Raw genomic sequence first — 23,468 nt, 5'->3', positions numbered from 1 at the left:
TCCAGAACCCACAACTATTGAAACCAAAATAATTTTGATTTACATGTGTGCCATTTTAACGAAGTATTTCTACGAGCCCTCTTTACGTGCTTAGCCAAGCAATATTCACATTAATTAAAATTATCACTTGATCCAAACAGCAATTGATAGCAAAGCAGGCATGAGGTGGAGGAGTGAGGAGATCATGAAACATGTTGGTTTAAGTTGAGTTCATTAAATAAGAACATTTACTGCTCAAATATGAAAAGACTTGATCCAGAAGGCCTAATATAACCATTTTCAATTTAATCAGGATGATTCATAATCTTAATGTAACCAGTTATCTTCAAAAACATAATAATACCAAATGAAATTTCACAAATGATTCAAAAGTAGATACTCCAAGTGTAGTATCAAATGTTGCAACTAACAAGAGCTTATCACTTACTAACCTACAGATAAGAATAGCACTGACACAAAGTTATAGCTATACTGTAGCCATGTCAACAGCTATGATCGGCAGCCAGCAGCACTTGATTTGATCTGCCCATTAAAATGGCACAAAATCATATGTTGCTCATTTAATGTAATAAATGCCTAGAGTAGTGATTCCCAAACTTTTTTGGGTTACCATCTTCTTGGCTCCCACACCACATCCCCAGTGCACTTTTGTGGCCTTTCTGGCCAAAATCTACAAAGTTTTTATTTACAAAAAAAGTAAAATAAAATACACTGCAAACTCAAAGCAGTGACAAAAAATGCAAAAACTATTCAAGTTACAAAATCTTTTTTCTTTAATTACCGTAAAAACAATTTTCCTCAATAATTTTAGAACATATATCAGTAGTCCAACTATTCACTACTTTGTTGCTTTTTCACCCTTCAATGAAATGGATGGGGTTGGGTCAGTTATACCATCTTCTCAACATCAGGCCAGGTGTCACTCAAGAGGAGTCTCAGATCCCCACGTTCAGTAATATGCAGTCTGTTTCACTGCTTTGAAAGACTTTTTTTGAACCTCTGCTTCAGCCAATCATTTTGTACCAAGATCAGTTCCCCATTACAAGAGTTCAGAAATAGATTTATTGTCCAATCTGGAATTCGGATCAAGAGAATATCCTGAAATCTCTCTAACATGTCTGCATGTAGCTTACTGAGGTGGGCACAGTATACTTGAAGATCATCATCTGATATTCTTTCTTTATCTTCCAACTCAGAGACTCATAAATTGGAAAAAGGCACAGTGTAAGAACATCAGAAATATGAGCAGGAATAGGCCATCGGGCCCATTGAGCCTGCTCCACCATTCAATAAGATCATGGCTGATCTGGCCATTTCCACCTATCTACCTTTTCCCCACAACCCTTAATTCCCCTACTATGCAAAAATCTATCCAACCTTGTCTTAAATATATTTACTGAGGTAGCCTCCATTTCTTCATTGGGCAGAGAATTTCACAGATACATTCTGTCTGGGAAAAGCAATTCCTCTTCATCTGTCCTAACTCTACTCCCCCGAATCTTGAAGTAGCCAATTTTGCACATAAATAAGGTTAATTTTGACAAATGGGGAGATGACTGATTGAACTTTGATAAGAATCACATCATTTTCTTGCAATTGAGAACTAATTTCATTAAACTTTGCAAATAATTCTGACAAATAAGCGATGTCATGTCTAATATTCTTGATTTGATTATTGAATGAAGCATTTGAGCTTTGAAGAATTTTATTAGTTTCGAGAAGTGCATAAAAGCATCTGAGGCAGTTTCCTTTTTGAGAGTCATCTATCTTCGGTGTAAAACAGCAAGTGTTCAAACTGTTCATCCTTCTCAATACAAAGCTCTCAAAGTAGTCAAGAATGGAGAGCGTTTTATTTACCGCTATGATAACAGTATTTCATGATTTATGTAGCTGATCACTTAGGCTTTTTTCCCCCAACAAGATGTTGTCTGTGAATTACACAGTAAATGATAAATAATGTTAAACATAGATTGTTTCAAGAAGATAATAATCTTATGGTGATGTTCTGTCATTGATGGTGCCCCATCTGTTGCACAAGCAAAAATACTGGTGAGCAGAATGTCCTTCTCTTTGAAAAATTGTTCAACTCTAAATATTGATTCCCTTTGGTATCTGTTTTCAGTCCCCTTGCAAATAACAACAACTCTTGAACCACGATTTCATCTTTTATGAAGTGAACATAATCAAGAAGCAAAGACTTTTTGTCTGGCAAAGTTGACTCATCCAACTGCAGAGCAAATTCTGTTTTCTTAATTATGTTACACAATAGGTCTTATCCATTCTCAGACATTTCATCTATTTGTCTCTAAACAGAGTTGTCGCTGAGCAGAATTATTTTCATCATTTGGTCTTGGGAATTACGCAAAACCACTCAGAATCTCCCTTACTGCTGGAAGAATCAGTTGTCCACTTCTATGGGGTTTTAAAGATTTAGCAATGGGCAATGAAATGTCATATGAGGCATGCAAACCATCACTGTTTTGTTGTGAAGTGCTGGCAAGCATATTTTGAGGAGTTTTCCATTTCTAAAGTTTTTCCACAAGTGACTGAAAATAATCCAAGTTCTTGTTTGCTTTATCAGAGAGTATTCTCTTCAAATGGTCAAGGAGCCTGGACAGTTTCATTGCTTCATTTGAAGAAAAAACTTCAAACTGACACATTGTCTGCTGTGGTTTTTTGGTGCTGGTATAAAACTATATTTCAGATATTACATACCACAGTGTCTACACTTTTTCCATTTGATCTATTTCTGACATTTTCATGATGGATTAATGACCATGGTGAATCACCGATTGCTTAAATCCAACCTCAAGAGTTGTGATATAAAGGGGAAAATTATGACAGCATCATAGCTTAGGCAAACCGTGACTCTGCCAAAGGGTATGTAAAGTAGCCCAAAGCTCAAAGACAGAGAAATACAGTCAAGACAATTCAAAGGGGCAGATTCTGAACTTAATCCCATTGAATACCATACCCTAATTCACAGGAAATGCACCACTGCGTGATTAGAGTATGGGAATCGTACATGCTCACACTGTCCTACAGTAGTGAACTATAATAATGCGTGGGACAGCCCTGGAAATAACATGATTTCCTCAGTCCCGATTTCTCATGATGTGCCAAATACAGAAGTGTCACATTGTTTTTCAATTAAAATGCATTTCCAGTAAGGTCTAAGATAATGGTGGGTTAGCTAGAGATAAGGTGATTACATGATCATTGTAATAAATTAGGAGGCACTGAGGATCAATTGGTTTATAACAAGTAACTCATTTCTTGAATTAAGCCTGTAATCCTCCAGCTGCCCCCCTTGCTACCCAATACCTCCTTTATCTTTATCGCCCCCTCAGAAACTCTCACCACCCTGGGGAGAGAAGGGATGAAATCACCCATGCTGGGAACCATTGTTCTGGAGAGTTATGGGAGCACCAGACACCAGTACGTGAAATGTTCAAAAACTCTCCTGGTTGTGTGAGAAGGCCTGTGAACATTGTTGAAGGTGGAAGTGCAGCCAGCACAGTGGAAGAATAGGTCTCTTCATAAAAGAGGAGAAAGGAAAATTTCTCTGGGAATTACATTGGACCAAAGGGGCATGATATACAAAACACACTGAGAGTCGAGTACAGCACAAGGGGAATCCCTGTATTTTTTGCTTGAGGATAGGGTCAAACAAATGGATGTCACAAATGGAACCAATGCTGTCATGACCCTTGTCAACTTGGGTGGAGAAGAAAGCAAAGGAAAAGAGAAGACATTGTGTATAGAGTGAAGTGAGGTAACAGATTGAAGCCAAAACCTAGCAAACTGCCTTTTAAAGTGCAAATGAGCAAGGTCATGGAAAAATGAAAGCACACTCATTTAACGAGATCTGTGTCCTGTGGTCCACTCTACCATTCACAGTCCTATTTGCATTCCTTTATCATGTTGTAAACACAGCAATCACAGCATACAGTGCGTATTTTAACAAATCAGGTTAAGTTGTTCAAATCAACAAAATGCCCAGTATTGAATAAATAAAGAGCCAAACTCTACAGTTAAATAATATATTGGCACTTGTCAGCAAGTTTTATAATCAGAGTATAACCATTCACTCCAACACCAACAACCAATAACAACTTGTAACATTCTCAGGCACTCAAAAGATGGGACACAATCTGCTGAGTCGCATCCACATTACAATGTGTGGAGACAGGGGTAGCTAGGTAGCACAAGCCAGATTCTTGCCACTATCTGCTATTCAACCCTGAAAGTCTTAAATTGCTTCCGACAGGATGAAGATCGTGTATGCTGTTGGAGCTGGCAAAGACTGCTGGAGAAGAAAAAAAGATAAACTACACTGTACATCTCAATTTAAACCAGCTGACAAAAGACAGGATTGAAGACTTTTTTCCAAAACTATGGCACACCTCTGGCCCAGAATAATCAAGGCACACAATGAAGTCAAAATAGGTCAGCAGGAAACTGGGAATACAATATTGTACAACTTCCTAATTGGGATGGTTAAGAAGCCACAAAGCATTCTTGCCATTATTGGTTATGGTATTTATGTTACAAGACCATGGAAATTATGCTGTAATTACACTACATAACAATTAGGCCAGTGCTAGAGAATTACAATGGATCTTCTCAAAAGTCAAGAACTATCTATGCTGGAAATCTGATACAGAAGCAGAAAATGCTAGAAATATTCAACAGATAAGGCAGCATCTGTGGAGAATGAAATAGTTTTGACAATGCTGATGAGAAGACATTGGCATGAAACATTTTACACTCTGCAGATGCTCCTCACCCTCTGAGTGTTTCCAGACTTCTTTTCGTTATTTTGCTCAAAACAAGATAAAAAGAATCTGATTTCATTGGAGAATATCCAGTCGAAGTTTCAGAGGACATTACCAAGAATGGAAGATTTTAGCTATGAGAAAGGAGTGGACTTGTTTCCCTTATACAAGATAAAGAGAAGGTTTAATTAAGATATGCAAAATTGAAGGGTCTGAATGGAGCGGACAGGAAGAAACAATTTTCTTCCAGTTAAATAGGGCATATATTTAAACTAATTACTTGCAACATTAAAGGGGAGCCAAGAATTTTTTTCTCCTAGGGAGTCAGAATTCTCCACTGAAAATCGTGGAGGCAGAAATCCTCATCTACATAGCACTCACAAAATGCATTTGAAGTGATGGTGGTCTACAAAGTGGGAGGTAGCAATGCCTCAGCAGTCAGGCACAAAGATCAAAAGCGACTTTGTGTGCCACAAATTGGTCATTATAATATTTTGTATAAATTATATCTCAAGATAGGTTTCAGCCACAAAAAGTAGTCTATAAACAAATTTAAATATTGTGTCCACACAGTGACGAAATGACACTACTCGAATTCTGCACCACCCTACACACACCACAAAATGTTCAAAAATTCCAAATATGCAATCAAACTAACCCAACAGAATAAGGTAGCATTGATTTGATTTCAAAAAGACAATCGGCTTATTCAGTTTACACAAGCCAAAGAAACAGCATGGTGCACATGGAACTCATTAATGGACACAGAATGAGTATAGAATATCTACTGATAGTTCATTGCAAAAAAGCTACCCCGAATAAAATAGATTCATTTAATCAAGCTTAATATTTAACTCAAATTAATTTGACACAAGAAGTAAAACAGAGATAGCAAGGGGACATGAAAAGGCAAATTATTCCAACAGAAAATACTGGGTACATGGAATAGGCTGGTAGATGCAGTACATCATTTAGAAGACATTTTTACATTGATAAGTCGTTTAGAGAGAATGGGTCAAAAGCAGATAAATAGTGACAAGTACAGGTAGGCAACCTGCTCAGCAGGAAAAGTTGGACTGATGGGCCTGTTTCTGTGCTCTGTACAATATAGTGTTGGGCACATATATATTGCTAGGGTGCCCATGTCTTTTGCATAGTATTATGTTTGTCATTGTGGAGCAGAAAACCAGTTTGTAAATCTGGCTGGAGCAGAGAATGGTGGGAATGCCAAGGTGGAGTGCTGCAGGAGTGTGGGACAGGTGGCAGAGGAGGAGTGCCAGGGGCAGGGGGCGGCATGGGTGCAGGCACACCCAGCACGGAGACACCAGGCAAGGTCAGTTGATTCCAAACAATTGTTTTATTGATCATTACAGAATCTCTCTCTGGTGCTTCCCACTCACTCCCCTCTCAATTCCCCTTTTCCCAACCATGATTTCCCTCTCCCTGCACCCTTCCAGCACTCAGTCCACAATAAAGACTCATATCAGAATCAGGTTTATCATCACTCACGCCATAATTTGTTTTGCGGCAGCAGCATGGTACAATACTAAATTACTACAGCACATGCAAAAGTCTAAGCTATATACATGTGCCCAAGACTGGAACTCTGACTCTAAATTCATTAAACCTTGAAAATAAGGCAAGCAGTAACATTAAAATGTTCCTGTAATAATATTTAAAACAGCTGTACATACCCAGAAGATTCACTTTTTGAAATACAAATAGATAGTACAAATCTACAAATAGATAGTGCAACTTCTGTTAATCTTTAAAAACATGAAATTCAAATGTACCAGACTAAGATGAAAGGACTGGTCTATTATTTATAAACATTCTCAAAAATTCCATTCACAATAGAAAATGTATAATGTTTTTCAGAAAACAAAAAAAATTAGTCAAGCTATGGCTATAAACTGTACACAACAATTAATTTTAGCCTTCCTGCTCTCATCTCTTCAACCACTTTTCCAATCTAACCTTGTATGTGCTTCAACAAAACCCAGGACAACCTCAAACTTCCAGACGCCGCACAGAGAAAGTTTTTTCCCTTCTCTCTCCATTTGAACTTTCTGACACTTTATTATACTACTGCCTGCTCCTCTCAAAAACCGTAAACAGGCTGCTTCTCAATTATAAAACATCTTCAACATGGATACACACATCATTCAGACACAAGACATCTTTCCTTCAAGGTTTCATTAGATTTTTTTTATTTCCAGTAAAACTGTACTGTAACCTCTCAAACTTCAATAACTTCCTATTTTGAGGTCCAACATGGCAACTAATTTTAATACGTTTCACATGAGCACTTCAGTGCTTTTTGGATTTGATATTCTACACTCTTTAGAGTTGAGAATTCAATTTAATTTTAGACTTGCCATTGAGGTATACTGACCTTTATGTATCTCTATAAACTTCTAACTCTCAATCCTCATCTCAAGCAGAAGACTAGCTAATCTTCTATTCAGTACATGCACTTTAAAAAAAAATCTCATCTGCACATTTAAAACAAATTCCTCTAGGTCTGTATTGAAATTATACATAGCCAACAGATGCTGTTCCAGAACAAACCCTTCATTTAATTGAGGAAAAGTTACTCACAACTCTAACCAACCCCCCAACTCCAAACTGCCACTATCTTCACATCCTCCTCAAACATTTGAAGAAATGCACTAAGAGAGTAGAGTCATTTAGCACTACAGCACAGAAACAGGCCCTTTGGCCCATCTAGTAAATTCCAAACTATTACTCTCCCTACTCCCATCAACCTGCATCTGGACCATTGCTGTAGATACTTTCCCATTTATCCACCTATCCAAATTTCTCTTAAATGTTGAAATAGAACCCGTATCCACCACTTCCACTTGCAGGTCATTCCACATTCTCATCATCCTCTGAATGAAGATCCACCCCCCCCCCCTCCCATGTTCTCCTTAAACACCTTGACCTCTAATCTCACCCAACTTTAGTGGGGGAGAGAAACAAACATTTACCCGAACGATACCCTTCATAATTTTGTATACCTCAATCAAATCTTTCTCATTCTACTACACTCTGGGGGATAAAGTCCCAGTCTAATTCAATCTTTCCCTATAACTCAGCTTAAGTCCCAGCAACATCCTTGTAAATTTTCTTGGCACTCTGTCAGTAACAGCATCCTGCTTTACTTCATAATTAAATCTTGCATGCAAAGTTTTCAAGAACTCCTGATAAAAAGTGGGAGTTGCCAACTGGCTCTCTGAGCCTGCTCCAGCATTTCGATGAGATCAATGATCTAATCATGGTCTCAACACCACTCTCCTTTATTAAACACTTTGCTTCAATTGTGGTTCAAATGCCTGTCAACTTTGCATTTGCATCTATTTGATTACTCTAGTGAATTCCAAAGGGTCACAGCCCTCAGGAAAGAAGTTCCCGTTCATGCTCCTTGCAGAAACCTCCACTAGAGAAAACATGGGTAATTGTTTCATTGTTGTCACATGCACTGAGATACCATGCAAAGCTTTGTTTGCATGCCATCCAGGCAATTTCATAACACGTACATCGAGATAGTACAAAAGGAAAAATAACAATGCAGAATATAGAGTTACAGTTACAGAGAAAGTGCACTGCAGGTAGTCAAGTAAGGTGCAAGGGATATCGAGAGATCACGAGTTCTTTATTGTACCGGAGAGCAGTTCAAGAGTTTTATAACAACCAAACAGAAACTGTCCATGAGCCTGGTAGTATGTGTTCACACTTTTGTATCTTCTCAATGCTCTCAATCCCCCACAGAATCCCACATTTCAGTAAGATTATCACTCATTCTCCTATAATCCCACGAGAGGCCCAACCTGTCTTCACATGTCAACTCCTTCATCCAAGGAGAGAACTTAGTGAACCTTTCCTGAACTATCCTGAATGCAAATGCATTTGTTCTTAAATGCAGCCACCAGAATTGTACAAACCTAGAAACAAGCATGGGTAACATACCTCAAGATTTGGAGACATGACAAAAAAGGACAACTTATTGAACATTTTAATTGTTGAACATTTAATGGATTCCTATTTGAAGTGTGCTGAGGCAAAGAGACAATCCGGTTCCACCAGCCACACACTCCAATCTGGATGCATACTGTATATTACTGTATGGTTTCACGCTCTCAATCTGCAAATAAAGTTCTTTATAAGCATCCAATTCATTAGCAAATGAATGGTACACATACCAACAGTGCCATGACTGATAATCTTACTTTCAGGAATAAATATGAGCCAGGACACCAGAGAACTCAATGCTCATCTTTGAACAGTGCCATGGGACCTTTTAGAATGAACGAATGGTTAATGGAAAGGAGCTGAATATCTCATCCAGTGGATCACATCAACAATGCAGTACTCACTCAGTGGATACTTAAGTGTCAGCATGGATTATGTGCTTATTAATGACTGAACTACCAGGGAGCCTTTTAAAGGTATGATGTACTGCTGAAATGCACAAGATCATTTCACTCTCCAAGGGGACAAACAGCTCACACAGACAAAAGTAAAACTAGAAATTCAACCTCGCCACAATAGTCTCAGAGTTCAAAATTTCAAAGTTCGAAGTACATGTACTATCAAGTACATAGATGTCACTGAATACAACCCCAAAATTCATTTTCTTACAGGCATACTCAATAAATCCAATAACCATAATAGAAGCAATGAAATACTGCTCCAATTTGGGCATTCAACCAGTGTGCAAAAGACAAACTGAGCAAATACAATAAATAAATAATAATAATTAAGCAAATATCAAGAACATGAGATGAAGAATCCTTGAAAGTGAGTCCATAGGTTATGGGAACATTTCAATGCTAAGGCAAGCCAAGTTGAGTAAAGTTATCCCCTTTGGCTCAAGAGCCTGATGGTTGAGGGGTACTAACTGTTCCTGAACCTAGCAGTGTGGATCCTGAGGCTCCTGTACCTACTTCCTGATGGCAGCAGCGAGAAGAGACCTGGATGGTGGAGGTCCCTGATGATGGATGCAACTTTCCCCCAACAATGCTCCATGTAGATGTGCTCAATGGTGGGGACAGCTTTATCTGTGATGGATTGGGTCATATCAACTACTTTTTGTTAGAATCAGGTAGCCACTAACCCATCCTCTTCAATCATGTCCTTTGCCAGAAGAAACAACTTGCCTTCTGAAAGCATTAGAAATACTCAGGGTTACCAGTTTCTTTAACACTCTACAAAATAATCAGAATCATTTAAGAAAAAATTTAAAGTAACTGTAACTCTGTCATATCGTTTCCATTTTCCAAAGACCAAAGCAGAATTCTGCAGCATCAGCAAACATTACTACAGAGTTAGTCATGCTATTTTTCATCAGACTATTGTCTGAAACCACCAGTATTGTTCTACCTCCTACAAAATTTCTGAGGTGGTAGAGAAGTTCATATAAATTACAATTCCTACAAAAATGTGAATACAATTTTTAAGTTTGGAAGTCTTAAATCAATAATTTACCATCTGCTCAAATTTATAAAAAGGTGTTTTTATTAGCTAATGGCTTCTGGATGCAACATACCACCAGAATCTCGAGATTACATTTGCACTTTATAATCAATTTTGAAATGGAAGTTCAAAACATCCCATAATGAACACAAGATAAATCATTGGCAAAATCGGCACCATTTAATGCAATCATTCCTGTGGTACATCACGGATGTCTAGACTGTAGGGAAGGGGGTACCAACCACCTCCTCCCATGCTCACTTTCAAACCACATATATACAAGCATGCTATCTGCATGTTTAAACTACTGAATAAGTTTGGAAATTGGAAAGGAGTATTCTCAGATGGTGATACAAACTAGAACTAAAAATTTGTTAATGAAAAGAATTCGAAATATATGCAAATAAAGTGGTATAGATTTAAAACGTGGCCCCAAGGAATCTTATGCTATGCAAAGATTCAATCCATAAAGATGAAAGACTTTAAGAACTCTGACTAAATTTCAGTTTGTGGAGGTGCAAAAAGTGAATATTTTTGTGAGAACAGCAACAGGTCAGTGGAGGGGGAAGTTATTTGCCAAGAAACCAATCTGTTCTTAAAACTGATGGCTAAATTGCTCAAATATTTGCTTTGTAAAGGTTGTGAGCAACTTAAGTGTTCTTCAGTTACTATGCCAGTACTATAGCCCATCTTCTTAGATAAAATACAACAACCTCAATAGTCTCCAATGAAAAATACTCAAAGTATGGCTACAAAACTTACCTTTACCTGCAAATCAAAAACAGGCAATCTCTGCAAATCCACCCAACTCCATCCCTCAAATTTATAGGAAACTTCAAAGCCAAATGAGAGGTCAAGGAACTTGTAATGAAAAATCAGGGAAGGAAGAACATTTTATACAGATTCCAGAAATGTGCCCTTCACCCACCAAGTCTGTAACTGAGCATCAATTACCCAATTTAATATAAATAATTTTATTTGGCATGTGTATCGAAACATACAGAGAAATGTGCTGCTCTGTGTCAACAACCAGCAGTTTGACAATGTGGTTAGCGAATGTTACCATGCTTCTGGCACCAACATAGCATGCCCACAACTTATTAACCGTCAAGTTTTGGAAATGTGGGAAGAAACTGGAGCATCTAGAGGAAACCCACCCTCTCTTCTTAATTCCACTCCCCCAGATCACATTCTCATCAGCTTCCCCCACATTCTATCACTCACCAGCACACTAGGGGCAATTTAGAGTGGTCAATTAACTTACCACTTAAGACACAGTAAACCCATGTGGTCACAAAGGTAACAAATGAACTCCGGTCAACAGAGCTGCACGTCAGCAGCTCACTAGCCCTGCCATCTCAACTAATTTTAAGTTCCTGCTAATGCTTACCAAAGTAATTATATAATTGCACCTCCAGCCATGACCTTTCATTCAGGGCACTGTAAACCATAATCAACCAGTTAAATATTTGCAATGCAAGCCAACTGCAGCAGTTAAACAAAGCAACCACAGAAAGAGTCCTATAAATTAAAATCCCTTTTCTGTCCCCCACCTGCCAAAATGGATTTTCATCTGTGTACACTTTGGTCAAAAGAACTTCCTGCACATTCCCTGTTCTAGTAAGAGAATGAAGCCCTGTTCAGAACAAATAAACTGCAGACACTACATCCTAAAAGGTGGATGGAAAAAGCCAAACAAAACTCAAACTCCATAAGATATTCCATCAAACCCATTGAATAACTAATGTAAGCATCCGTAGTATTTATGGTACATTTATTTCTTCCTTTTTCTAAATACTTCCTTACACGTAAACTGCTGCCACACCAAACAGTCAAGAACAATTTAAACAGATATTGGCACGCAGACCAACTGCTTGGCTGAAGTTCTCAAAACACCAGGAATCAACCACTGGAAATCCTGCAAAGCTTATCGTTGTGCCTACTCACTTCATCTAGAGTGAGCTCCAAACTGCATTTAATTTTCTCATCAACAAAAAAAATTACAATTTTGTCTATAACTGCAAAATATGCAAGGAATTAAGCAATGTATACAAACTTAAGGATGATACAGCCATAAAACAGAAAGAAATATCCATTAAGTCTGTCTTCTACAAATAATTTAATAAAGAAATAAAAGCAAGAATTCCTGGATTAAAAAACCCAAATACCTTATTATAACAAATTGAAAGCAAATAAAGCTATTTTAGATTTTAAGAGACTCGCAAAAGAAAACACTCACTCAAATGTAGAGTAGTAACAACTCTACTAGATTTACTGTTTAAAATTATTCACAAATTAATGAATAACCTAATTAAAGATGTAACTGTGAATTTACTGACACAAACGTAAAGCCGAAACCCAGGACTTCCATTTCATTCAGATTAGCCACAATTTGCTGACTAACATGCTTCAAGATATTCCAGAATTCTATTTCTGCTCCATAAATGGATGTTACTTCTTCTTGTCAAAGTAGCCCATGCTTCCAAATGCTCAACACAACACGTGGACGATGACACAGATGGAAAGGAAAGTCCTGTACAGGCAAAATGCAAAGGTCTACATAATTACTTCAAACAAAAAGCCAGCCAAACTAATAATAGACTGCCTGCTGCGTTGCAAAATCCTGACTCATAGATCCACTGCTAAAGAGGGATTTCACTATGTTAACAGCTTGGATTTACCACTATTTGCACCCCTCCAGTAATAAGGCATTCATTTTGAAGTAGAGAAATGTTACTTGTTTGGAAGGATCATATTTTGATCTGCAAAACCAGCTTCAAAAGCTAATTTTAATCCCTTTCCGTTTGTTCACCAAGACCTACCACGTCAATCTTCCTCATATCTCAGCAACCAAAATTCCACAGCAATACATTTTTTAAATTCTAACTTAGCATTCATAGAAAAAGGAATGAGTACCAGCAGTGAATCAAGTCCTTTGAGTTCAAGCTAGGAGATGCCAGAAGGCAGTGTAGTGCAGCATCTATGCTGGGTTGGAGGCTGGCCCCCCCCCCAGTCCATGCTACTCTCCAGCGTTTGCTCAGACGAAGATAAGGAGGATTGCGCGTGCACGCACGCACGCACACGCATACATTCGTCTGCAGACTTCTGAGAACTGGTTGTTCTTGCCGATAACACCCATGCACCATCAATCATGCCACTCGGATTTGGGCTATATATTTTTTTTGTGTGATTGTTTATTTGCTACCTTATATGTATGTGCCTTGCTCTGTGTAGGACTGTTGGACTATATTTTGCAACTTGGCCCCAGAGGAACACTGTTTTGTTTGGCTGTATTCATATATGGTTGAATGATAATTAAACTTGAACTTTAACTATGCCCTCTAGCATTTGACATTTCCACCTTGAGATAAAGATCATCTGCGCTATGTGTGCCTCCCATAATTGTATATAGTTCAATTTCATTGCTGCTTAGTTTCTGATACTGGAGAGAAATCAATCCAACTTGGGCTGGCCTATCATTATTGATAATACAGGCAACATCCTGGTGAACCTCTTCTGCTCCCTCTACACGGCCTCCATATCCTTCCTGTAATAAAACAGCCAGAAATGCACACAAAACTCCAAGTAGAGCATAACCAAAGTTTTATGCCACTGCAACACGACTTCCTGATTTCGACATCAACACCTCACCGATCAAGGCGCGCAAGCTATATGCCTTTCTTACTCCCTTCTCTATGTGCTGCCACATTCGAGAAGCAATGAGCTTGCATCCATGCTTCACTCTGCATTCCAATGCTCAAAAGGTCTTGCCATTTACTTCCCTTTTGCATTTGTCCTTCCTAACCGCCGACCTCTTTCTTGCCTGGACACCATCTCCCATTTCTCTGCCCAGATTTCCATGGATCTGTATCCTTTCACAACTTTCATTATCCACAATTTTGCCAATTTTTGCATTGTTTGTTAAGTTACATATCAGCTGACCTACATTTTTGACCAAGTCATTTATACACCTCACAAACAGGTTCCAGCGACGCGCCTTGCGGAATATCACGGTCACAGTCCTCTCAGAATAACAACCCTTCACCACCATCTTCTGTCTTCTACTGACCCAGTCTAACAACTCACCATGAATCCTTTTGCATTAATCTCCTGGATCGCTACCATGATTGTGACCAGTGATCTGACGTATCAGAATGAATGGATAATTCATCTGTTTTGAAATCTCCCCTTACCAACCAAAAATGCACTTCCTCCATTTTGATATTTCCAGTATGCCACAGATTTACATTCACACAATTTTACCTCAATAATATATATTCAAGTAACTGCTCACCAGGTTTAATATCACAAATAACCTATTTATATTCTGTTTAATTTCACTTGTTAACAATGGGTGGTTCGTTTGGCTACAAAATGGAATAATGACAAACAGGTGGACCCAGTACTGAATCATTTTCCATTTCTCTTTCCTTACTTGCTGAGTGTTTCCAGCATTTTCTGCTTTCATCGATCTTCAACTTAATTGGCAAAGTATGCCCTCGTCATCTACAATTTGATGGCGTCACTGATTTTATCAAATGAGTTCTTGAGACACATTCCCTTACCAAAGCCACAGAAAACCAAAAGTAATCACAAACATGTACAAACCTCAAAGATTTATTCCTTATAATGAAACAATTGCTGACTTGCTTAAGATAGATGACTCACTCCTTCCCAATGGCATTTAGTCCAAGGTCATTCTCAGTTGTATTCATAAGACGGAGTCAAGATAGGACTATGCAGAACAGTCAACGATTTCAAATTCAGAAACCCAATACTCTTTCCAGATTTAGTAAACAAAGAAATTGAGTTATTTGCTTCACAAGAAATTGAAACAAAATAACAGCTAGTTATCTTTGGGATGTTTCCTTTCCATATTTTAAAATTAAGTCTGTATACCTAATATTATTTTCTTGTTGTTTTATAGTATGCAATTTAATTATTACTGAAGCAAGTTAACTGACAAAATTACTAACTAAAAATGCTTGCTTGATCAAGTGACAAATGCTTACTAATTCAATCAAAATATAAAGCTGTTCCAAATCACTCCTGCACATGTAGGTCTTTGAATCTTGATACAAATAGCATTAGAGGTCTTAATAGGAAGCATCCACATCCCCTTTTGCAGACTGCACAATACTTAGCTTATAAATAATGTTGTCAAATGCATTAATAAATTGTTAAAAACATTACACTAAATGAAGACATTTAACTTTATTGAAAGCAGAATGACAACAGCAACCACCACACACAGAACTCATCAATACCTATACCAGAGGATAAAGAAGAGTAATGTTTCCTCCTACTTATCCAGCAAATTAACAAAATGACTAGAAGAATGATTTCCACTGCAGAAATAGACTCCAACGTCATGAAGTATTGCTGTTTGAAATGAAACTTGGATGTGAAACATGGCTTCTCACTCCATGCTCCACAATTGAGTCGAAGCATCTTTCACTTCAGCAGCACTTACTTCCTTTGCCAGTTTCCATTTCTCTCCTCTACCTCCCTCTCCCATCAGGTAGAAGATACGAAGACCTGAAAACACACACAGTACCACCAAGGCTCATCCCACTGTTATCACACTCCTGAATGGACCTCTTCGTACAATAAGGACTTTTCACCTCACAATACAACTCACGATTTGCACTTTTACTGTTTACCTGAACTCTCTCGGAAGCTTTAACATTTTATTCTGTATTCTTATCGTTTTACCTCAATGCACTGTGCAATGATTTTGATCTGTATGCACAGTATGTAAAACAAGCTATTCACTGTTTCTTGGTATATGTGACAATAATAAACTAATTTCAATACCACATTGCTCTTCACTATGAACAATGGTATACAAGATAAGAGGCATAGATCGAGTGGATAGCCAGAGACTATCTTCAGGGAGGAAATGGATAATATGAGGGGTCATAACTTTAAGATGATTGGAGGAAAGTACAGGGATTGTCAGAGGTAATGAATTTTTTTTTAAATCACTCAGAGTGGAAGGTGTGTGGAATGCCCTAATGGGTGGTAGTAGAGGCAGATATATTAGACATAAAACCATCTGAATTAGGCTATTCAGTCCATCGAGTCTGCTCTGCCATTACATGATGGCTGATTTATTAACCCTCAATTCTATCCTCCTGCCTTCTTCCCATAACCTTTGACACCCTAACTAACCAATAACCTATCAACCTCTGCTTCAAATTTACTCAATAACATGGCCTGCACAGCCATCTGTGGCAATGAATTATACAAGTTCACCACCGTCTGGCTAAAGAACTCCCTCCCCATATCTGCTCTAAAGGGATGCCCCTCTATTCTGAAGCTTTGCCTTCTGATCCTAGACTCCCCCACCACTGAGCAATCTGTAAGGAGCTATCACAGGAAAGTAACATCCATCAAAGGAACCCCACCATTCTGGCCATGCTCTCTCAGTGCTGCCAGTGAGAAGGAGATACGGAAGCCTCAGGTCCCACACAACTTGGGTCAGGAACAGTTATGACCCATCAACTGTCAGGCTCCTGAACCAGAGGGGTAACTATATTCAACTTCACTCACCACAACACTGAATTGATTGCAAGGACTCTACAATCACATGCTCTCAATATTTATGTCTTTTATTTTTCTATTTTGTGTGTGCACCACACCGTCATGAATGGCTGGACTTTTCGTTTAAAACTGTGCCCCCTGTTTAGACGCCAGTCTGAGGAAATAGCATTCCCCCACCAACCCTATAAAAGCCCCACAAGAATTTTCAATGTTTCAGTTAAGTCACTGCACATTGTTCCAGACCCTTACATGTTCAGCTCCAGTCTGGTTTGCCCCTCGTTATAGGACAAGCCACCATTCATCATCCTAACAATCAAACTGATGAACATTTACTCCCTCTATCCTTTCATCACTGGGAGATCAGACCATAAAACCATGAGGCACAGAAGCCAGTTGGCCCAAATCTGATCTGGAGACTTGTACACAACTTCAGCTGTGGTTCTCATCGGCTTCCTATCTAATTGTGACAAGACTCCAGAGTTTTACTCAAATCTGTTTGCCATAATAGGCCTTCATACCATCGGTCTTCCTCATGGCTTGCTGCATATTCAAGTTAAATTCCTCAAATTCCCCTAGAGATGGCCCAGTAAGTCAATGCAGCCCTCAGCTCAGTGCCATCTCCCAATTTCCCTGCAACCTCTTACACACATTGATCCAGTCACCCACCCAATTAACCATCAATGGAATATGGGACAAAACTTGTGCAGTCACAGAGAGAATGTGCAAACTCCACACAAACAGCAGCTGAGAGCCTGATCAATCCCGGGTCACTCCGTGAAGCTGCGGCAGTAACCCCGACAACACCATGGTAGCAGCACTAACTGTTTTACTGTGCTGACTCCAGCGACCGATGGTCAAGGCACCCATGTCCATCTGAATATCATCTTTCAATCTTACCACCATTTAGTTATAATTTTATGATCCAGATAACTTTTTCAACATTCCATTCCATCCACCAATTCAATTTTTGATCTGTGTGCCCTGAAAACTCTTGCATCTTCCTCAGAACTCAAGATGCCAGCCAGCATTTTTCCCCGTTAAATCAGTCTACTTGGATACACAACACTCATTTTCCCATCCAGATCAATGACACCGATTGTGAGCTGGGTCACACCACCATATGGCAAAACTAACAACTCTACAGTCTCTTCTATTATCCCCAGACCCACGTGCTCTGGTTATGTTGAGTCATCTCTGATGTGGCATCTTATTGAAATCCATCTGAAAGTCACTGAATACACTAGTTCCTTTTATGTATTCTGCTATTTGCAACCTCAAAAATTCCAAAGGATCTATCAAATATGATTTCCTCCACCCAACTATTTCAAACGACTTGTCACCACTTCAGTACCTAACAGTCTCAACCCAACTATGAGGCAGGCTAGTCTGTAGTCCCCTTTTCACACTCACACCTTAATTCAAATGACAGACCGCAGCAGAAAGCTTAACAACTCAAGTTATACACTCAGTTCCTTCTGTACCTAACAAAGTGTGTGCTCATGGTCTTCTGCTGCTGTAGCCCTTGAAACTTCAAGGGTTAATGTGTTACAAGCTCAGAGGTGCTCTTCTGCACACCACTGCTACAACACATGGCTACTTGAGTTACTGTTTCCTTCCTGTCAGCTTGAACCAGTCTGACTGTTCTCTTCTGACCTCTCTCAATAACAAGGCATTTTCACCCACAGGAATTATTTTTGTTCTTCATACCATTCTCTGCAAACTGTTGTGCATGAAAGTAACAGGAGATCAGTGATATTCTGAGATACTCTGTTTGGTCTGAAGGACAACTGAACTTCTTGACCATGTCTGCATGCTTTTATGCACTGAGTAGCTGCCATGTGATTGGCTGATTAGATATTTGCATATTCAAGCAGGTGCACAGGTGTACCTAATAAAGTGGCCACTGAGTGTAGAAGGATGAAACCAACTGCAGTCAAACTCAGCATGCAGATACAGTCTCCTCTTCACGCTCTTTTTCTACACTTCTCACTTCCTCAGTAAAGCAGCCGAGCACTCTACCTGAACATTCTTCTCCCACTCTGATTGGGCAGAGGGTACACAACAGCCTGAGAGCATGTACCACCTTGCTCAAGGACAGTTTTGACACTGTTATAAGACAATTCAATGGACCTCTTGTAGAGCAAGATGGACTCAACTTCAATCTACACGTCCTTGGGCATTACCGGCAACCTGCACTGCTCTTTCTCTGCAACTGTAACATGATACTCTTCCCTTTGCTCATTTGTTGGAATGGCTTACAAAACAGTATTTCCACTGTGCGCTAGTACATGTGTCAGTAATAAACCCATTTATCAAATTATGTTCACCATGAAAAATTGCACATGGCTCCAAACTTTGCTTGGTGTGAGATTGAGTTTACTAGCTGGCTCAACCCAACAGGTCAATTAAACAGCTCACAAGTTGACATACCACTGTAAAAACACTGTGCCTACAGTACTGTGCAAAAGCATACATATACACATACAAACACACACACACACACACACACAGTATTGTATTTGTCAACATGAAGCAGGGAGCAAGTTTGTAAATCTGGTGGGAGAAGAGGATGTTGGGAATGGCAAGGATCACAGGAGGGATGTGGGACAGGTGGTCTGCGTACAGATACCCCCACCCTGAGTCACCAAGTCAATTGATTCCAAACAATTGGCCTATTTATCATTACAGAATGTCTCTTTGAAGATTCCTATTCCCTTCTCCCTGTCCCCTTCTGACTCAGTCCACAAATGAGACCCATATCGGAATCAGATTTTTCATCACTCACATAGGTCATCAAAATTGTTTTTGCATAGCTGAACATAATGTATGCATATCATTAATTTACTACAGTGCTGTGCAAAAGTCAGGCACCCTAGCTATATGTACCCACGACTACTGCACAATACTGTATATACAGTAAATCAAGGTGCAACTTCAGCACCAACTTGATGCATCACTGCAAGGCATTCAAAGTTCATCTCAAGCTTCAGTGTTTCAACAACCATCTCAAAAAAATTAACACATTAAGTGAATTTACCCACCAACTTAGCCTAACTGTCCCAAGTGTAATGCAATTATACCAGTACCATTGAGTCAGAGAACAGTGCACACAAAAATTATTCATCTTAGTTTTGGAAAAATATATTCCATCAGGTCCCCTTCTCTGTTCGTACTCCTTTTAAAATATACATCCAATTACTTTACTATTCTATCCTATCGTCTTCTATTACCCTCCCATGGATTCCACATCATGACTTCACTTTTTAAAAAAGTTTTCTCCCCCACACTTGCGCTCTTAAATCTAAGTCCTCTGGAGCCAAAATTACATCTGTTGGTCAAACTACTTAAGATGGCACTAGAAGCAGACAGGAGCTACAAGTTGCCCAGACATAATCATAGCTGGAAAGATGAGTTACACCTCCCAAGACAGTTTGGAAGATTTACACATTTCCATTATTTCACAAAATCTTTGAATCATCGATAACAATACGTCAGTTTAGTGCTGTAAATCCAAGAGAAAGTTCTCACAAAATACAGAACTATAATAAGTGCACTTCTCAATTGTGTAAGCTTGTGTAAAGTTTTGCAGGAATATTTTGTTATCTAACTTGAAAGTACAGTGAAATGTCAACTGCAGCACAACCCAGTCCCCTGCTCCTTCACCAATTAATACAACAATTCTGAAGGGCAAACTATAGGTTATTGTTTATGCTGCGTTGTCCTAGACATAATTATAGCACGTATGGAAAACAATCTCTGGAATTTTACCCAGTAACACAGAAGAACCAAACATAATAAAAACAACGGAAACATCAGATAACGTCCACAAAACAGAACAAATTCATCAATCATTTCGACTCCAAAGTACTGCAAATAAAAAAGAAAAACTATAACCGTGCGTAGTTCGACGAACGACAAAGTTAATTTGAGCGTTAAACTGCACGCATAACCTTGAAATCAACACTAGTATACACACATACCTGTGTCACAGATCTCTAACAATTAAATAAAACATACTTTTTTCTGCTGAGGCAGATGTAAATCGCTGACCTCAAATGAATGTTTCAATCATTAGATATCTGGTGTGGGCAGGCGGGGAAACAAGGCGTAGAAAACGAGGTCAAGGTTTCGTAAGAGAAATACGTGTGAACCTCTCTCTATGGGGAGGGGCGAAACCAGGTTAACATTTGTTTGTAGTGTTTTTGATGCCAAGCCAAATATCCGAATAAGTAAATAAAGCACTTATCTTTCAACACCGTAACTGTGAACATACCAGCGTCGATGCTATAAGGGCCTGAGCCGAAACGGCTTAAGTTAAACAAAGGGATCTCTGTATGATACGTTTAGACCTTGAACAGCTTCGGCTGGTCCGGTTTAATCACCTAGATGTTTAAACTTAAAAAAAGACCAAACTTCCTCCTTTGCTTTCGAGATAAACAATTGGCGTTTCCTCCCGCGGAGGGGGGAATGCTTGCCTTTTAAAAGCCGGCTATCGGCGGGCGCTCACCAAGTTTCCACTCACAGCAGGCGGATAGGGCCGGGCCCTCTCACACAAGACAAAATCCCAAAAACCCCAAGCCATTTTTGTTTTTACCTTTTTTCACCACTGTTCCGGACAGCCCGCTCCTTCATCGGCTTTCAACTTTAACCGGCAGCCAACACAATCCACAAACATCAGCCCGGGGCGGGGTTACGAGGGGTTAAACCATAAGGGGAAGGGGAAATAATTTAAATTGTTAAGGGGAGGGGGAAGGAAGAGAGAAATAGAAAACCTCGCACTGACACTGAAGCAGCCCAATTGAATCTTTGCTATAGCTTTCTGGGCAGAAGTTTCTAAGTTTTTTTTAAAAAACCTTCCCCTCCCTTCACCCTATGATGTAACTAAGTCCCTTTATTTTCCTGTCATCTTAAAAAGTAACTTTCTGTTTCCTTCATTCAATTAAAGGCTCCGTTCGCGCAAAACGATTGAATATAGGGTAAAAGATGCCGGGGAAAGGAGGGGGTGGGCAGAAAAAAGACGATCAAGTTACTGCTTCCCTTCAAAGAAGGAAACCGCGGCGAATGCACAGTATTCCCAACGCGTAAGTAGTAAAACACTGCAACGGAGGGGGAGGGAGGGTGGAGAGTGAAGAATGTCTCCTTCCCCTATTGTAGTTTCACCTACGAGAAAGAGCTGCTGCCGTTCTTCTCTCAAACCTATCCTCCCCAGACCACTGAATATTTCAATAATCCTGTCTTCTCTCTTACAGAGTAAAGGTCGCCGCACCCAGATCCATCCAAAATGAATTTCGTTCTCTCTCTGTTAATGGTGCAGAGAAATATCAGCAGCACATCGTTCCAAACAGATCTGCGTGCACCAAAACTCTCTCGAGTCCCGAACAAAAATAATTCCGTTTTTTTTTGGGGGGGGGGAAGGAGCAAAAAAAATGCGGTCACTACCAGTCGCTGCGTCCTCTCCAGACAGCCAGCAGACAGAGCACACTGACCGAGGAGATATTTAAGAAAGGGGGGGAGGGGGCTGGCGGGAGACGCAGAGAGAAGTGAAGCAAAGAGAGGGGGAGAGCCAGAGACACATGAACAGAAAGCAGCAGCGCCAGCTTGCTACAGCGGCCAGAAACCAGCGGCAGCGCCTTGATTGACAGCTGCGGCAGCCAGACGCCACGGCGCGCATGTGGCTGTCAATCAAACTCCAGCTCCAATCCGCCAGTGCCCCGGGTTCGATAGGGACTTCCTTCCACCTTCGGCTCAAAGTTTCCTTTTCGTGTGTTTTTATGTGTGTGTTGGACAGTTGAGTGCGGGGTTGAATAAAATGGTGCTTTATTAAGTCTCATCTACTCGTGTGAATTTTCAAAGAAGCTGTTGTGGAATTTTAGGTGTGCCCCACTCTTTTCATTTATGTTTCGTCCTTTCTCCGCCCACAATGTCACGGTTAGTAATTCAAGTTCGGTATCACAAGGGTTTCGTAGAATGATTATGGGGGGAAAATCGGGTTCATTTTCTTACAGTACCAAAGACAAATTAAATATACCAGTAAAAACCTGAATGAGTGAGCAACCGACCCAGGCGACAAGGACTGAATTTAAACTACTTTTGACATACGTGGACTTGAATTTAAGACTTCCCAGTGCTTTGGTCAGATTCATATGCTATTGTTCCAATTGTTATGACACTTTGGCTTACTTTGCTGAAACTAATTGGAATAATGCGCCGTTTATGATCGCTCGCATCAGAACTTGACGAAAGTGCCAAATGTCATAAATTAAAACATAAAATGTTGTAAATGCTCAGTGGCTGTTGTTATGCCAGTAGTTTTTGTTTTTATTGCAGATTTTCAGCAACTGCAGTGTTTCGGTTTTGAATGCCATTTAATGCAAAATTTTACAACTGAAAATGGTTGGAAATAGCTTAAACACGAGATTCTGCAGATGCTGGAAATCCAGAGCAACACACAGGTTTCCTGGAAGAACACAGCAGGTCAGGCAGCGTCTATGGAGAGAAATGAAGAGTCGATGTTTAGGGCCGAGATCCTTTATCGGTATTTCATCATAAAGTGGCTTAAGATGTTATATGTGATTTCAATGAGATCTATTCAAGTTTATTAACGGTGTTTCAATATTATGTAAATTGGGTACAATTACACGGATTGTGCATATCAAGCAAAACCAA

At 39.5% G+C, this 23,468-nt stretch overlaps 1 protein-coding gene across 4 annotated transcripts in view; it reads right to left on the bottom strand.

The window, feature by feature from the left end:
- Positions 1 to 22,165, bottom strand: part of erbin (erbb2 interacting protein) — a 234,481-nt gene extending 212,316 nt beyond the window's left edge. Inside the window, exons 1-2 of one of the 4 annotated variants that reach the window (XM_073048160.1) lie at positions 22,050 to 22,165; positions 21,397 to 21,444 (exon numbers count right to left, since the gene is read on the bottom strand). The gene's annotated coding sequence lies outside the window, so the exon portion shown is untranslated. Of the gene's footprint in view, positions 1 to 20,782; positions 20,898 to 21,396 lie in introns of those variants that run through there. The other 3 variants (XM_073048164.1, XM_073048161.1, XM_073048163.1) reach the window with 3 other exon arrangements.
- Positions 22,166 to 23,468: the final 1,303 nt, after the last annotated feature.

This window comes from Hemitrygon akajei, chromosome 6 (assembly GCF_048418815.1).
Source record: "Hemitrygon akajei chromosome 6, sHemAka1.3, whole genome shotgun sequence".
NCBI lineage: Eukaryota > Metazoa > Chordata > Chondrichthyes > Myliobatiformes > Dasyatidae > Hemitrygon > Hemitrygon akajei.
Note: the sequence above shows the minus strand (reverse complement) of the source record. Positions and strands in the feature narration are given on the sequence as shown.